Source organism: Ovis canadensis, chromosome 8 (assembly GCF_042477335.2).
Source record: "Ovis canadensis isolate MfBH-ARS-UI-01 breed Bighorn chromosome 8, ARS-UI_OviCan_v2, whole genome shotgun sequence".
Classification (NCBI taxonomy): domain Eukaryota; kingdom Metazoa; phylum Chordata; class Mammalia; order Artiodactyla; family Bovidae; genus Ovis; species Ovis canadensis.
The window spans coordinates 11,139,152-11,158,255 of NC_091252.1; positions in this window are offsets into that span (position 1 = coordinate 11,139,152).

A 19,104-nucleotide genomic window follows, 5' to 3' on the forward strand; every position below is an offset into this window, starting at 1 on the left:
ATACTTAGGAATATATCTACCTAAAGAAACTAAAGACCTATATATAGAAAACTATAAAACACTGATGAAAGAAATCAAAGAGGACACTAATAGATGGAGAAATATACCATGTTCATGGATTGGAAGAATCAATATAGTGAAAATGAGTATACTACCCAAAGCAATTTACAAATTCAGTGCAATCCCTATCAAGCTACCAGCCACATTTTTCACAGAACTAGAACAAATAATCTCAAGATTTGTATGGAAATACAAAAAACCTCGAATAGCCAAAGCAATCTTGAGAAAGAAGAATGGAACTGGAGGAATCAACTTGCCTGACTTCAGGCTCTACTACAAAGCCTCAGTCATCAAGACAGTATGGTACTGGCACAAAGACAGACATATAGATCAATGGAACAAAATAGAGAGCCCAGAGATAAATCCACACACATATGGACACCTTATCTTTGACAAAGGAGGCAAGAATATACAATGGAGTAAAGACAATCTCTTTAACAAGTGGTGCTGGGAAAACTGGTCAACCACTTGTAAAAGAATGAAACTAGATCACTTCCTAACACCACACACAAAAATAAACTCAAAATGGATTAAAGATCTAAATGTAAGATCAGAAACTATAAAACTCCTAGAGGAGAACATAGGCAAAACACTCTCAGACATAAATCACAGCAGGATCCTCTATGATCCACCTCCCAGAATTCTGGAAATAAAAGCAAAAATAAACAAATGGGATCTAATTAAAATTAAAAGCTTCTGCACAACAAAGGAAACTATAAGCAAGGTGAAAAGACAGCCTTCTGAATGGGAGAAAATTATAGCAAATGAAGCAACTGACAAACAACTAATCTCAAAAATATACAAGCAACTTATGCAGCTCAATTCCAGAAAAATAAACGACCCAATCAAAAAATGGGCCAAAGAACTAAATAGACATTTCTCCAAAGAAGACATACGGATGGCTAACAAACACATGAAAAGATGCTCAACATCACTCATTATTAGAGAAATGCAAATCAAAACCACAATGAGGTACCACTTCACACCAGTCAGAATGGCTGCGATCCAAAAATCTGCAAGCAATAAATGCTGGAGAGAGTGTGGAGAAAAGGGAACCCTCCTACACTGTTGGTGGGAATGCAAACTAGTACAGCCACTATGGAGAACAGTGTGGAGATTCCTTAAAAAATTGCAAATAGAACTCCCTTATGACCCAGCAATCCCACTTCTGGGCATACACACCGAGGAAACCAGAATGGAAAGAGACACATGTACCCCAATGTTCATTGCAGCACTGTTTATAATAGCCAGGACATGGAAACAACCTAGATGTCCATCAGCAGATGAATGGATAAGAAAGCTGTGGTACATATACACAATGGAGTATTACTCAGCCGTTAAAAAGAATTCATTTGAATCAGTTCTGATGAGATGGATGAAACTGGAGCCGATTATACAGAGTGAAGTAAGCCAGAAAGAAAAACACCAATACAGTATACTAACACATATATATGGAATTTAGGAAGATGGCAATGACGACCCTGTATGCAAGACAGGGAAAGAGACACAGATGTGTATAATGGACTTTTGGACTCAGAGGGAGAGGGAGAGGGTGGGATGATTTGGGAGAATGACATTCTAACATGTATACTATCATGTGAATTGAATCGCCAGTCTATGTCTGACGCAGGATGCAGCATGCTTGGGGCTGGTGCAGGGGGATGACCCAGAGAGATGTTATGGGGAGGGAGGTGGGAGGGGGGTTCATGTTTGGGAATGCATGTAAGAATTAAAGATTTTAAAATTTAAAAAAATAAATAAATAAATAAATTTAAAAAAAAAGAGAGAACAAAAAAAAATAAAATAAAACTATTTTGCTACTCTCTGATACATGGGTGTCTTCATTTCAGCTTTTATGAAGCCCTTGGACTCAACTTTCTCCATGTTTTCTTTTGAAGCCGTTGTCATGATTTACAAACCACATGTTCATGCTCCAGGCAAGGTTGATGCATTATCTTCATACCTTACATAGAAGCCTTGGTGTCAGTCACACCACAAAACCTCACAAGGATGAGGTCAGTTTGTTCTGAGTGGCACAGTGTTAGGAGAAACTTTTCATTATGTTCCCTATGGTTCTTTAAACAACTGAAACCTAGTTCATCCATAACTAGTTCCTATGATTTAAAATGCTGAGGGTTTAACAAAAAAATTTACTGAATAGAACTGTAAGTTTAACAACCTCTTACTTTTACTTTGAGAATATTTACAGTCCAGATGAGAAATTATATTATTAGAAAAGTTTTATTTTAAAAACATAAACTGCATGGAAACATATTAATGAAAATAAATAGATTTTTCTCCATGAATTTAATGCTTTCTAAAAGTTTAAGGATTTAGATTTCTCTATGCATTATAATATTTTTAAACTCAGATTTTCATAGCTAATGAAAAATAGAATTCAAATCACAGAATCTAAATCTCAGAGTATTAGATATTGCAATGTTTTGCTTTGGCAATTTTGCAATTATCACAATGTTATATAATAATAAAAGTCTTAGAAAATCTGGAAAAAATGTATCTAAGGTGAGGTTAATAGAGATGAGCTGAATTTTCACAATGTGATGAAGAATTGATAGAAATGCAAGTAAGGACATTAAAATCATAAGAAAGATTCATACAGTAATGCCTGACCTTAAATCTAACATTTGCAGATGTGTTTTATACATTTTGGAAGAATTTTTAAAGAATATTCCAAACCAACCCAAAAGTCAACACTTTGTAAAGGATAATACAGTAATGTAAACATGTGATGGTCATCAACAATGAGTTTATTAGAAGGTATTTGAAAAAATGCAAATTTGCAAAAAAAATTGGCTTCCAAAAGTATATCTTTAATTTAATTGGCTTTAAATATTAAATTATATAAATGTATAAATTTATGTATAAATTATATACATATATTAATTAATTTAATAAAGACAGTAAATTTTATATCCCAGGTACTGTAACAGGCATCGGGATATAAATTAGCATAATTGATGTATGTTGGAAATGAATTTGTACAGCAATTAAAAGTAATTTTGGCTGTAGGTAAGGAAAACCTGACTATTAGTACTTTAAATGAATAATTTTCACTTCCTGAGGATTTTTGGAATTAGGAGGCTGCTGACTTTGGGTCAATGGCACCAAATTATTTAACTGTTCTTATGGTCATTTCTCATGCTTGTGAGTTTAAGACATTGACATTGTGACTATTTTTAAAGGAGCTGTGCTAATGATATGTTTTCTTTCAATCAGGAAAACAAACACTTTCTTAGATGTCACCTAGAAAAATTCCATTTATTTATTATTGGTCAAAACTTGTCACATGCCCACTTTTAGCTTCAAAGTGAAGTGAAGTGAAGTCACTCAGTCATGTCCGACTCTTTGCGACCCCGTGGACTGTAGCCCAACAGGCTTCTCTGTCCATGGGATTCTCTAGGCAAGAATACTGGAGTGGGTTACCATTTCCTTCTCCGGGGGATCTTCCTGACCCAGGGATCGAACCCGGGTCTCCCACATCGGAGGCAGACGCTTTAACCTCTGAGCCACCAGGGAAGCTGGTTTAGCTTCAAAGGGAACTATAACTGAATACTTAGTTTTTTCAACTTCTGTGATGGAGATGAATGGAATATCAAATTGGGTTAATTTGTCAATAAGGTCTACTGTAAGCCCTTTCCCACTTGAAAAGTAATGACATATATAGTAAGGAATCCAACTATATTTTTCAGTACCTAGAGAGTGATATGACTGATAAACTCTCTATACTCTAGCAATTGTGGTATAGCAGGAAGACGGGCTCTACCAGGAAGTTAGAATAAACTTGTGAAGATAAAGTGAAGTTACTGCAGTAGAATTTCTGTGTATTTTTAAAGAGGGTAATTTTAACATGGAATAGAATAATAATTATTTTTTTTGTCTTTGACTTTGTGGGAGTTAAATACATATATTAAAAAAATTTTTTTTTTCACTTTTTCCAAAGTGTTTTCTATTCAAATAAACAGGAATTAGGTATCGTGTGTGTTATTTGCTGTCAGGTCTAACTCTTTGTGACCCTGTGGACTGAAGCCCACCAGGCTCCTCTCTCCATGGAATTTCCAGGAAGGAATACTGGAGTGGGTAGCCATTCCCTTCCCCAAGGGATCTTCCTGACCCAGAGATTGAATCCGGGTGTTTTGCATTGTAGGCGGATTCTTTACTGTTTGAACCACAAGGGAAGCCTCCCCTCTGCCCCCATCACAATTTTTAGATACTGTAAAAATTCAGTTGTTGTTGAGGAGGAAACTGAGGCACACTGACACTCTACTCCAGGCCTCTATGACAGTCTGAGGTCTAGCCTAAATCCTCCTGCTCTTCGGCTCCAGTGGAATGTGCTGCATGCAGGCAGCCTTCTGCAGGGGAGGGTCTCAGAAGCCCATCTGGGGGCCTGTGTCAGGAGTTAGATATTGTTTTGTCATAACTATAAACAGAAAGTTTTACAATGGAAGTTTGTATTAGACAAGCTATTATTTAGAGAAGAATAATAAATTCTTGGTGAAGAAATTCAACGAGTTGAAGGCAATGGAAAGTGATCCAAAGCAGGCAGAAACAGGAATATAGACACTTGAAAAAGGAAACTGCACTGTGTGAGTTTTACAGTTATGAATTTTCTGCCTGTGGGCATTCTCCTTAAGAGTGACATGGAATGGCTGAAATTCAAGCACAAAGTTGCAGCCTTATTGGCCCAAGAAGTCAAAGAATGGAGTTCGATATTGCCAAGGTAGAAGATGAGTGAGGGGAAGCTTTCTGGAAAGGGAGATAATTGTGGTGGAGGCCCCCATATCTGCAGACAAAACTCTGTGATCAGCCCTTGAACTGCACGTACATAAGGGAATGAACCAGACCTGTCAGAACGGAAAACAGTAGAGATTTCAGTTGCTTATCAAAGGAGTCAGAGTTTGAAATTCAAGTCCAAAAAAGTTAACTGGCTACTAGAATAAAAATCAACACTAAGAAAAAACTGACAGAATACAGGCTATCAAGATGCATAATTCATGATGGTCAGTGTGAATTTAAATGTAAGGAATCAGGAAGATATGGCCCATAGACAAGATAGAAAGCAGCAAAGAGAAAACAACCCCAAGATGACTCAGATATTTGAATTAATGAAAAAGTTTTTCCTTTTAAACTATTGTAAATATTTTCATGGGTTGGAACAAAAATATGTCATAATAAATGAACAGATGGGGAATCTCAGCAGAAAAATGGAAACTATAAAAGAAGACCAAATAAAAACTGTAAAACTGACAATGAAATATTTGCAATGAAAAATCTGAACTGGATGGGCTTAATACCAGATTGGAAATCAGAGAATGTGGAGAGAATGCAAAAGAACAGGGGGAAAACTAAGGGAAAAAATCCAGCTCCCAAAATGTATTGCTTAAATCATAAGATTTGAGAGTTGACATTACTCTTTGATCCATGAATTGCAGAATAGATGGGTTAGCAGGCCTGAAAACATTAATCTCATTGTATATCTCTTGTATATCAGATCCCTTGGATGACCTGATACATTGTCAATGAGCAGTAATGTTTTGAAAGGAATCTTTCTCTGAGTATTAGTGCTCAATAATGAGCTTAAAGCATTTTGTTCAGCAAACCATGTTGTAAACAGATGCGCTATCATCAAGGCTTTGTCGTTCCATTTATAGGGAAGAATTGTTAAGGACTTAGAATTTTCAGACTGTCAAATGAGCACTGGCTTCAACTTAAAGTCACCAGCTGCATTAGCTTCTAACAAGAGAGTCAACCTGTTGTTTGAAACTTTGAAGCCAGTCATTGATTTCTGCTTCCTAGCAGTGAAAGTCCCAGATGGCACCTTCTTCCAATAGAAGGCCATTTTGTTTACACTGAAAATCTCTTGTCTAATAAAGCCACCTTCATGGATTATTTTAGCTAGTTCTTCTGGACCACATGCTGCAGCTTCCACATTAGCTGCTTCCCTTTGCACTTTTAGTTATAGAGATGGCTAGTTTCCTTAAACCCCTCAGACCAGCCTCTGCTAGCTTCAAACTTTTCTTTTGCGGCTTCCTCACTTCTCTCAGCCTTTGTAGAATTGAAGCGAGTTAGGGCCTTGCTCTGGATTCAGCTTTGGCTTAAGGGAGTTACTGTGTCTGGTTTGATCTTCTATTCAGACCACTAAAGCTTTCCTTATATTAGCTTTCAGCCTATCTTGGCCTTTCAATACACCTTCTTCACTAAGCTTAATCATTTCTAGCTTTTGATTTAAAGCAAGAGATGGAATTCTTTCTTTCACTTAAACACTTAAAGGCCATTGTAAGGTTATTAATTGGCCTAATTTCAATATGGTGGTGTTTTGGGGAATGGGGAGGTTTAAAGAGAGGGAGAGAGATGGAGAAAAGGCCAGTCATTGGAGCAGTTAGAACACACACATTTATCAGTTAAATCTGTCATTTTATATAGGTACAATTTGTGGTATTCCAAAACAATCACAATGGTAACATCAAAGATCATTGATCACGGATTACCATAATGTATATAATAATAAAGAAAAGGTATGAAAAATTGTGAGAATTACCAAAAGGTAATGCAGAGACATGAAGTGAGCAAATGCTGTTGAAAGATGGTGCCAATACACTTGCTAGGTGCAGGGTTACCACAAAACTTCAATTTATAAAAAATGCAATATCTGTGAAGCACAGTAAACAAACCCAATAAGGAGTGCTTATAGTCTAAAATGCATGTAATTGTAGGACCAGAATGAAAAAAGAATAGTGAGGGAATGGGCCACAAAAAGTATGTGAAGACGTCATGTCTAAAAATTTTCCCAAACTGGTAACAAACATAAACTTCAAATACAAGACTCTTAGCAAATCCCAAGAGGACAAATAAAAATAAAGCCACACTTAGGAACATTGCAGTCAAACTGCTGAGATCCAAATATACAGAAAAGATCTTGAAAGCCACTTGAAAAATTGATGTAACTATTGATGGTGGTATATACATAACCGTTCCTCATCAGAAACAATGGAGGCCCACAGACAATGAAGTAGCATATTTAAATGCTGAAAATAGCAGAAAATGTTCTGCCAGTCCAGTGATACAACCAGTGGCGGCGGGGTGGGGGGGGGATATAATTTTTTAGTGAAGGAAAAATTAAGAAATTTTCAGGCTTAAAATAAAATTGAATTAGTCACATCAGTCCTGCATTATAGGCAATGTTAAGGCAAGTTATTCAGTCTAAAGAGAAATGACTAGAAACTTGAATCTACAGAAGGAAAGGAATAGCACAAGAAGGAGTAAGCATGTAGCTAAACAAAATAAAAATCTTCTTTTCTTTTTCTCAAGTATTTAAAAAGAAATTTAATTGCTTTTAAATTTTGTACATATTTCTCATTGTTTAAATTTTTAAAAAATTGAAGCTAATCAGGCTTTGATCTCAGCAGTATAAATTATAAAATCATAGAGAAATTAAAAATAGTTTCATTAATTTTAGAAATATGGGATTCTTTGTAACAAAAATTCATATTTTAATAAATAAGAGGAGATAACAACCTGTATTTACAGTTTATTCTGTCCTGAGTTACTGCTTCACTGCATATCTAATCAGTATTTATCTTGTTGAGTATGAATGCCATTCAAAGAATTTTTGAAATACTGAAAACCCTTACACAAAACTTATTCATCTCTGATACTTACAAAGCACATATTTGATATTCAGAATTTTAGTTTTTTTCTTTTTTTGGAGATTTTGGGTTAATCGTATTTTAAAATAAGACTTCTTTCACAGTTTTTGTTATATATATATTTTCCAGTTTATTAGTATTTTTATTTATTTTAAAAAATAAATTTATTTATTTTAATTGAAGGCTATTTACTTTACAATATTGTATTGGCTTTGCCATACATCAACATGAATCCACCACAGTGTAAACGTGTTCCCCATCCTGAACCCCCCTCCCAAGCACAAGAAGGGCTTGAGCATCCTGTATCCTGCATCAAACCTGGACTGGTGATTCATTTCACATATGATATTATACATGTTTCAATGCCATTCTCCCAAATCATCCTACCCTCTCCCTCTCCCTCAGAGTCCAAAAGACTGTTCTATACATCTGTGTCTCTTTTGCTATCTTGCATACAGGGTTATCATTACCATCTTTCTAAATTCCATATATATGTGTTAGTATACTGTATTGGTGTTTTTCTTTCTGGCTTACTACACTCTGAATAATTGGCTCCAGTTTCATCCACCTCATTAGAACTGATTCAAATGTATTCTTTTTAATGGCTGAGTAATACTCCATTGTGTATATGTACCACAGCTTTCTTATCCATTCATCTGCTGATGGACATCTAGGTTGCTTCCATGTCCTGGCTATTATAAACAGTGCTGCGATGAACACTGGGGTACATGTGTCTCTTTCCATCTTGGTTTCCTCAGTGTGTATGCTCAGCAGTGGGATTGCTGGGTCGTATGGCAGTTCTAATTCCAGTCTTTTAAGGAATCTCCACACTGTTCTCCCTAGTGGCTGTACTAGTTTGCATTCCCACCAACAGTGTAAGAGGGTCCCATTTTCTGCACACTCTCTCCAGCATTTATTGCTTGTAGACTTTTGGATTGTAGTCATTCTGACTGGCATGAAATGGTACCTCTTTGTGGTTTTGATTTGCATTTCTCTGATAATGAGTGATGTTGAGCATCTTTTCATGTGTTTGTTAGCCATCTGTATGTCTTCTTTGGAGAAATGTCTGTTTAATTCTTTGGCCCATTTTTTGATTGGGTCGTTTATTTTTCTGGAATTGAGCTGCAGGAGTTCCTTGTATATTTTTGAGATTAGTTGTTTGTCAGTTGCTTCATTTGCTATTATTTTCTCCCATTCAGAAGGCTGTCTTTTCACCATGCTTATAGTTTCTTTTGTTGTGCAGAAGCTTTTAATTTTAATTAGATCCCATTTGTTTATTTTTGCTTTTATTTCCAGAATTCTGGGAGGTGGGTCATAGAGGATCCTGCTGTGATTTATGTGAGAGAGTGTTTTGCCTATGTTCTCCTCTAGGAGTTTTATAGTTTCCGGTCTTAGGTTTAGATCTTTAATCCATTTTGAGTGTATTTTTGTGTATGGTGTTAGAAAGTGTTATAGTTTCATTCGTTTACAAGTGGTTGGCCAGTTTTCCCAGTGCCTCTTGTTAAAGAGGTTATCTTTTTTCCATTGTATATTCTTGCCTCCTTTGTCAAAGATAAGGTGTCCATAGGTGCGTGGATTTATCTCTGGGCTTTCTATTTTGCTCCATTGATCTATATTTCTGTCTTTGTGCCAGTACCATACTGTCTTGATTACTGTAGCTTTGTAGTAGAGCCTGTCAGGCAAGTTGATCCCTCCAGTTCCATTCTTCTTTCTCAAGGTTGCTTTGGCTATTAGAGGTTTTTTGTATTTCCATACAGATTGTAAAATCATTTGTTCTAGCTCTGTGAAAAATACTGTGAAAAATATATATATATAAATTGTGAAAGCACAGTAACACATTTACAGGAGACTTGGAAAATATAGAAGAAGGCTACATATAGCTCCACTGTATATTACAATTGTTTAAGTAGATATATTAAGATTTTTAGCTGTAGTTTCAATATCAAACCCTTAAAAATTAGTAGAACGAATATAAAGAGAAGTGGAAGGATATAGTATATAGTAGACTTGAGACAGCACTATGAACCAATTCAACATAATTAAGATTTATATAATTCTCACACAACGGTAGAATACAAATTCTATTCAAGTTTCCATAGACTAGGAGACACTGGAACCTTTCCAGGGACAGAAAACATGAAACTTAGTTCCTTCTAATTTCTTAAAAGACATATAACTATTTAAGGGAAAAATTATAGCAGAGAATGATGAAGTTTAAAATGAATGTACATGTTGCCGCGGCCAGCACAAGCAAGAGTCGCACCTGCACAGGGAGAGAACGGAGCGTCCCCGCTAAGAAAATAAGAGAGAGACAAAAGATGGGGTTGAGAGGATCAGCCCAAAATGGCTGATGCCTTTCTTTATTGTGCTGCAGTATATATAGGGTAAAGTACGTGACTTATGACATTCACAAGGTTGTTTTTAATCTCAAGATACAATCACTAGACCCTTACCATTGTATATAGAACACAATCAGATAATCTATCTTCTATGAAGTATACACAATAAGATAATCTATCTTCTATGAAATGTTGCCGAAACCAAACATCTTGGAGCCTTAAGGGCTATAAAAATTCTTGAGGGTGGCGGGACAGGGAGCCTAGGCGCATGTCCTAAGGCTCTGCATACCTGCTGAGCAGCTCCCAAGACTTAACCCTTCACGGGTCGTCCCCCACACATGTAACATAAATGACAACAATAACACAAAGTTTGAGTGGGAGAGTGTAAATAGAAGTATGTTATTTTTACATTTGATGTGAAATAGTATGACTTTAACCCTCTGTAGATCATGAAAATATAAGGATGAATGTTTTAATCCTTACAGATTCACAACAGATAATGCAGAGATAGTTTCTTAGCCAATTAAAATTTTAAAATGGAATACTAAAAATACTCTAATCATTTAAATGAAAGCATAAAAATAAGAGCAAAGAATAAAAAACAAAGAGTACCAATAAAATTCCTAGAAGTAGATCTAAATGCAACTGTATCAATAACTACATTACATATCAATAACTAACATTCCAATATAAAGATGTTGTAAGACTAGATAAAACTCAAAACTCAATCATACACTCTCTATGAGAGACACATTTTAGATATAAAGATTAGATAAGCTGAACTTTTTAACTATCCTCTTTTATTACCTTTTCCTATTTGGATGGATGAAGATAAACCATTAAAATATTAACTGTAAGAATCAGTTCAATTCAGTCACTCAGTCATGTTTAACTCTTTGCGTCCCCATAGACTGCAGCATGCCAGGCTTCCCTGTCGGTCACCAACTTCTGGAATTTACCCAAACTCATGTCCATTGCATCAGTGATGCCATCCAACCATCTCATCCTCTGTCGTCCCCTTCTCCTCCTGCCTTCAATCTTTCCCAGCATCAGGGTCTTCAATGAGTCAGTTCCTCGCATCAAGTGGCCAAAGTATTGGAGCTTCAGCTTCAGCATCAGTCCTTCCACTGAATATTCAGGACTGATTTCCTTTAGAATGGACTGCTTGGCTCTCCTTGCATTCCAAGGAACTCTCAAGAGTCATCTCCAACACAAAAGCATCAACTCTTTGGCGCTCAACTTTCTTTATAGTCCAATTCTCACATCCATACATGACATCTGGAAAAACCTTAGCTTTGACTAGATGGACCTTTCTTAGCAAAGTAATGTCTCTGCCTTTTACTATGCTGTCTAGGTTGATCATAGCTTTTCTTCCAAGGAGCAAGTGTGTCTTAATTTCATGGCTGTAGTCACCCTCTGCAATGATTTTGGAGAACAAGAAAATAAAGTCTGTCACTGTTTCCATTGTTTCTCTATCTATTTGCCATGAAGTGATGGCACTGGATGCTATGTTCTTAGTTTTCTGAATGTTGAGTTTTAAGCTAGTTGTTTTGCTCTCCTCTTTCACTTTCATCAAGAACTCTTTATTTCCTCTTCAGTTTCTGCCATAAGGATGGTGTCATCTGCAAATCTGAGGTTATTGATATAAGAATAGTATTAGACTAAAGGGATTTCAAGTCAAGGAGTATCAGAGATAGAGAGGAACAAGTCATAATGATGAGAAAGCGAAAAGTGAAAGTGAAGTCACTCAGTCGTGTCTGACTTTTTGTGACCCCATGGACTGTAGCCCACCAGGTTCCTCTGTGTATGGGATTCTCCAGGCAAGAGTACTGGAGTGGGTTGCCATTTCCTTCTTCAGGGGATTTTCCAGACCCAGAGATCAAATCGGGGTCTCCCACATTGCAGGCAGATGTGTTACCATCTGAGCCACCAGGGAAGCCTAGGAATGATAAGGAAAGTGTAATGATAAGAAGGAAGCATAATGATACCAGGGAAGCATAATGATAAGAGGGTCCATTCAACAGGAGGACTTAATATTTGTAACTGTGTGCATGCCTAAGAGTTTCAGAAAATGTAAATCAATAACTGAGAGAAGAAAGAGGATAGTAGGAAAATTTACAATCATGTATGGAGACTTTTTTTAACATCAATCTTTCAGTTATATATAGAACAAATGGCAAAAAGTCAGAATACAGGAGACTTGAGCAACACTTTCAATCATTTGAGTCCACTATCATTTATAGAACATTAACTCCAAAATATGAAGAATATATATTTCTTCAAGTGCATATATATTGATCAAAAGTGCTCATCAGAACCAATTATCCCTTACTATAAACAAGTCTCAGTATATTTTAGAAGATTAAAATATTACAGAGTATGTCCTTGATGACCATGGCATTGCATTAGAAATCAGTAACAATGAGAAGTCTAGAAAACTGCAAAATATTTTAAAAAGAAACAATATACTTCTAATAACCCATGGATCAATGAAGAAATGACAAGGGATTTGGGGACAATTTTTAAACTAAATGAAAAGGAAAAGATAATACATAAAAACTTGTTGGACTGCATCAGAAGCAGTGTTTTGAAGAAAATTTATGACTTTGGATACTTATATCAAAATAAAAAGTTTAAAATGAAAGATATAAAAAGTTGATGCAATAGAAAACAGATAAAAATAAAGAAATCAATAAAGAAAAATGTTGGTTCTTTGAAAAGATTAGCAAAATTTAATCAACTCCTAGCAAGATTGAGCAAAATAAATAAGTAAAGAAATATATAAGAAAGAGAGGAAAAGACAGAGAGAGTGAGATTTCTAAGGTATTAATACCAAGAATTAAAGAAAGGGTAACCCTACAGACTCTGTAGACTTTAAACAGATAAAAAGACAATACTACAAATAACGTTACACTAGGAAATTTAATGGCATAGATAAAATTGACAAATTCCTTGAGAAAATGTAAAAGATCAAAATTGACACAATGAATTATAAGAAGGTGATTACAAGTGAGTGAGTATAAGAAGAAATAGCTCTGTATATACTAAAGAATTTGAATTTGCTATTACACATCTTCCTATTAAGAAAACTTCATACCTAGATGGATTCATTGGTGAATTCTATCAACTGCAAAATAAATAAATAATCCCAATCAAAATCTCTTTCAGAAAATAGGGGAGGAGGAATCACTTGCCTACTGGTTTTATGTGGTCGTAACAAACTTGACACCAAAATATGGAAAACAAAAACAAAAAATGGAAAAGAAACTTGCTATCCAACGTTCTTCAAAGAACATAGTTGTAAAATCATTTACATGCTATTCAGTTCTCTTCAGTTCAGTTCAGTCGCTCAGTCGTGTCCGACTCTTTACAACCCCATGAATTGCAGCACGCCAGGCCTCCCTGTCCATCACCAACTCCCAGAGTTCACTCACACTCACATCCATCATGTCAGTGATGCCATCCAGCCATCTCATCCTCTGTCGTCCCCTTCTCCTCCTGCCCCCAATCCCTCCCAGCATCAGAGACTTTTCCAATGAGTCAACTCTTCGCATGAGGTGGCCAAAGTACTGGAGTTTCAGCTTTAGCGTCATTCCTTCCAAAGAAATCCCAGGGCTGATCTCCTTCAGAATGGACTGGTTGGATCTGCTTGCAGTCCAAGGGACTCTCAAGAGTCTTCTCCAACACCACAGTTCAAAAGCATCAATTCTTTGGCCCTCAGCTTTCTTCACAGTCCAACTCTCACATCCATACATGGCCACTGGAAAAACCATAGCCTTGACTAGACAGATCTTTGTTGGCAAAGTAATGTCTCTGCTTTTTAATATGCTATCTAGGTTGCTCATAACTTTCCTTCCAAGGAGTAAGCATCTTTTAATTTCATGGCTGCAGTCACCATCTGCAGTGAATTTGGAGCCCCAAAAAATAAAGTCTGACACTGTTTCCACTGTTTCCCCATCTATTTCCCATGAAGTGATGGGACCAGATGCCATGATCTTCATTTTCTGAATGTTCATTTCTGAATGTTTCTGAAAGTTGGCTTTAAGCCAACTTTTCACTCTCCTCTTTCACTTTCATCAAGAGGGTTTTTAGCTCCTCCTCACTTTCTGCCATAAGGGTGGTGTCATCTGCATATCTGAGGTTATTGATATTTCTCCGGCAATCTTGATTCCAGCTTGTGCTTCTTCCAGTCCAGCGTTTCTCATGATGTACTCTGCATATACGTTAAATAAGCAGGGTGACAATATACAGCCTTGATGTACTCCTTTTCCCATTTGGAACCGGTCTGTTGTTCAATGTCCAGTTCTAACTGTTGCTTCCTGACCTGCATACAGATTTGTCAAGAGGCAGGTCAAGGTGGTCTGGTATTCACATCTCTTTCAGATTTTTCCACAGTTTCTTGTGATCCACACAGTCAAAGGATTTGGCATAGTCAAGAAAGCAGAAATAGATGTTTTTCTGGAAATCTTTCTTTTTCCATGATGCAGCAGATGTTGGCAATTTGATCTCTGGTTCCTCTGCCTTTTCTAAAACCAGCTTGAACATCTGGAAGTTCATGGTTCACATATTGCTGAAGTCTGGCTTGGAGAATTTTGAGCATTACTTCACTAGTGTGTGAGATGAGTGCAATTGTGCAGTAGTTTGAGCATTCTTTGGCATTGCCTTTCTTTGGGATTGGAATGAAAACCGACCTTTTCCAGTCCTGTGGCCACTGCTGAGTTTTCCAAATTTGCTGACATATTGAGTGCAGCACTTTCACAGCATCATCTTTCAGGATTTGAACTAGCTCAACTGGAATTCCATCACCTCCACTAGCTTTGTTTGTAGTGATGCTTTCTAAGGCCCACTTGACTTTACATTCCAGGATGTGTGGCTCTAGGTGAGTGATCACACCATCGTGATTATTTGGGTCATGAAGATCTTTTTTGTACAGTTCTTCTGTGTATTTTTGCCACCTCTTCTTAATATCTTCTTCTGTTAAGTCCATATCATTTCTGTCCTTTATCTAGCCCATCTTTGTGTGAAATGTTTCCTTAGTATCTCTAATTTTCTTGAAGAGATCTCTAGTCTTTCCCATTCTGTTGTTTTCCTCTATTTCTCTGCATTGATAGCTGAGGAAGGCTATACATACTATTAGCAAACCAAATTCAATAACATATAAAAAGAATAATACATCATGACAAGTGAGGTTTATATATGTTAGATTTAACATTTGAAAACCAATCTAATTAATCACACTAACAGAATGAAGGAGAAGCGCCATATAATTATCTCACCAAAAACACTTCCGAAATTCAGTACCCATTCATTATAAAAACATTGAGCAATTACAAGAGGATAACTTCCTCAGTCCAAGGAAGAACATCTATAAGTCAGAAACTACAGCTAATTATATTAGATGGTGCACAATTTTGTAATTTTCCCCTGGGATGTGTAACAAATCAAGAATGCTTTACTCACCATTTTGACAATGTTCATCGTTTTAGTTCTAGAGTGTACACCACTTCAACAATGTCCTAGAGGTTCCAGTTAATACAAGAAGGCAAAAGAAAGAAACAAAAAGCATAAAGATCATAATGGAAGGTGTAAAATAATTTTTATTCTCAGAAGACATCAGCATCTATGTAGATGTTCCTTAGAAATCTATAAGAAGTATTTGAATTCCTATATATTCCAAAATAAATAATTAATGAATTTAGAGATTTCATAGGCATGAGATTAATTTGAAAAAAATCAAAGATATATTTGTCCAATACATAAATAGGAAACAGTTAAAACATTATATTTAATTATAAAACAAAATATTCTGGAATAAATTTGATAAAATATATGAATGTCTTCTGTACTGAAATCCACAAAATAATGCTGAAAGAAATGGAGTAGCAAAATATACTATACTCATTAACTGGAAGGCTGAATTTTATTAATTTGTTAGTTTTTTCCAATTTATTTGTCAATTCAGTGAAATCCCAATCATAATATCAACAGAAAATTTTGTATATATTATTCAGTTCATTATAAAATTTATATGAAAATATGAAGTCTTGGAATATTCAAAATAATTTATTAACAGAATGAAGTTGGATGATTTCCTCATTTCAAGGATTACAATAGAACTGTTATGACTCTTTGTGACCCCGTGGACTGCAGCCCACCAGGCTCCTCAGTCCATGAGATTCTCCAGGCAAGAATACTGGAGTGGATTGCCATTTCCTCCTCCAGGGGATCTTCCCAACCCAGGGATCGAACCGGGGTCTCCCGCATTGGAGGCAGATGCTTTAACCTCTGAGCCACCAGGGAAGCCCTGTTATTCAAGAGAGTGTGATATTGGCATAATAATAAACAAAGAGATCAATGAAACCAAATAGCAAGTCTGAAAATAGACATATATATATATATATATATATATATATATATATATGTATGTATAATCAGTTGATTTTTGATGAAACTGCTAAATCAATTCTTGGAAGGAATGGATGATATATCTAAATGTGAAAGCTAAATCCCTGACATTTTTAGAGAAAATATAACCTGTGGTTGGCAAATATTTCTTAGAAAGCAATACAGAATAATAAAAGTAATTTTTTTTCTTCAAAATTGACAGCATTTTTCCCATCAAAATACACAAAGTAAATTAAAAAATAAGATAGACTAGGAGAAAGTATGTACAAACCACCTATCTGACAAAGAACTTATATTCAGAATATATTAAAAAATAATATAATACATATAATAAAATAGTAAATACAATCAATCTAGTAAAAATAGCAAAATTTTGGGCACAGAATTCATCAAAGATTTCTCAAATAGCCAATAAGCACATTTTATAATGTGTTTAATACCCATAGTCATCATGGAAATGCAAACTAAAACCACAATAACATAGTACTACACAATCATGAGAAGGAAATGGCAACCCACTCCAGTGTTCTTGCCTGGAGAGTCCCAGGGACGAGGGAGCCTGGTGGGCTTCCGTCTATGGGGTTACACAGAGTCGGACACGACTGAAGTGACTCAGCAGCAGCAGCAGCAGCAGCAGCAGCAGCAGCAGCACAAAATCATGAAACTGACCCATTTCAACCGGATGAAGTCATGTGACAAATTCTGGCCAATGAGTTGGGAGCTAAAGTGACCTGTGTCACTTCTGGGCTGGCCCATTTAATTGTCAATGTAAAGCTCATAGGTCTCTCTTTTCCCCTCTGATATGATAATTTGCAACCCTTGAGATGGTTACATGCATGATGGTTAGTTTTATGTATCAGTTTGGCCCATGGAGTATCCAGCTATTTGATCAAACATCATTTCTAGGTGTGTCTGTGACGGTGTATTTGGATGAGATGAACTTCTCTAGAAACAAAGATTGCCCTCCCCGTTATAGATGAACTCATCCAATCTCCTGAAGGCAAGTATGTAATACAGGTCTCAGTAAGAAAGAAGACTCCTTCCCTGTCTGAAGATAGTCAGGACATTACTCTTTGCCTCCTTTCAGACTTGTATCAGAATTTACATATTAGCCCTCCAAGGTCTCCAGCTTGCCAACCACAACACTTGGACCTCTCAGTCTCCACAATTAATTTTGCCAATTTCTTACTATATATATATATATATATACACACACATATATTATATTATACATATATATATTACATATATTATATTATATACACACACACACACATATATAAATATATAATGTGGGCTCAGTTGTTCAATCATTCAGTTGTGTCCCTCTTTGTGATCCCATGGGATGTAGCCCACTAGGCTCCTCTATCCATGGGATTTCCCAGGCAAGAATACAGGAATGGGTTGCCATTTCTTCCTTCAGGGGATCTTGCCAACACAGGGGTCAAACCTGGGTCTCCTGTGTCTCTGGCATTGGCAGGCAGATTCTCTAACCACTGAGCTACACGGGAAACACTTTCTTCCTATGGAGAATTTGGACTAATGCAGATTTTTGAACTAGGACATGGGACTTGGCTGTAACAAATATCAAAAATATGGAAGCAGCTTTGGAACTGAGTATGGTAGGAGGGGTTTTGAGGTTCATGCTAGGAATAGGGACATTAAGGGTGATTGTGGTGAGAGCTCAGAAAGAAAAGAGAACTGTAGAAAGTGCTTCCATCTTAGAGAATGCATGAATAACCATGAATAGAATGTTGATAGAAATATTGACATAGAAGGCTGTTCTGATAAGGTCTCAGACAGAAATAAGGATCATGCTACTGTAACCTGAAGGAAAGATGATACTGATGATACTTGTTATAGAGTGGCAAAGAATTTAGCTGGATTGTGTTCATGTTCTAGAGTTTTGTGGAAGGTAGAACTTGCAAGTGATGAAATAGCTCAGGTTATTTCTAAGCAAAATGTGCTTGGTTGCTCTTTACTGCTTATAGTTAAATGTGAGAAGAGAGAGATGAACTGAAGAAGGAATTGTTAGGCAAAAATGAAAGATTTTGAAGATTCCTTGTCCATGTTGCAAAAAATGCTTAGTAGAGAATGCTAAAGGTTTGACTAGGGCAGAAAATTGTCATTTTTTAAATGGGGCACAAGGGGCAGAATATCATAGATTAAATATTTATGTACCTTCACAATTAGTCCCCCCAAATTACCATTTTTAAAGGTTACACTCCGTTTATAGTTATAAAACATTTGATATAGTCCCTGTATTGTATTAATACAATATAACCATGTAGCTTATTTTCTAACTATTAAACCCAATAGTTTATAGCTCTTAATCCCCTACCCCTATATCGCCCCTTCTAGTTTTTATTGAAGGAGACAGAAATGGAACGAAAGAAAGGAGGTTTATTTGAATTCTTAGATCTTACAGAACAAGACCATAGAGTTATTTGACTGTGAATACATGCTGTTCTTCAAAACTGGGGAAGATTGGAGCCTTAGGGGTGTGACCCCTGCCTGGCAAAGTCTTGGGGACATGACCTCACCTAGCAGCACCTTGGACATATGACCCCAGGCAGAGCCTCGGCAGTGTGAGCCCTGCTCAGCAGGGGAAGAGTTGTGTAGAGTTGGATCTGTTG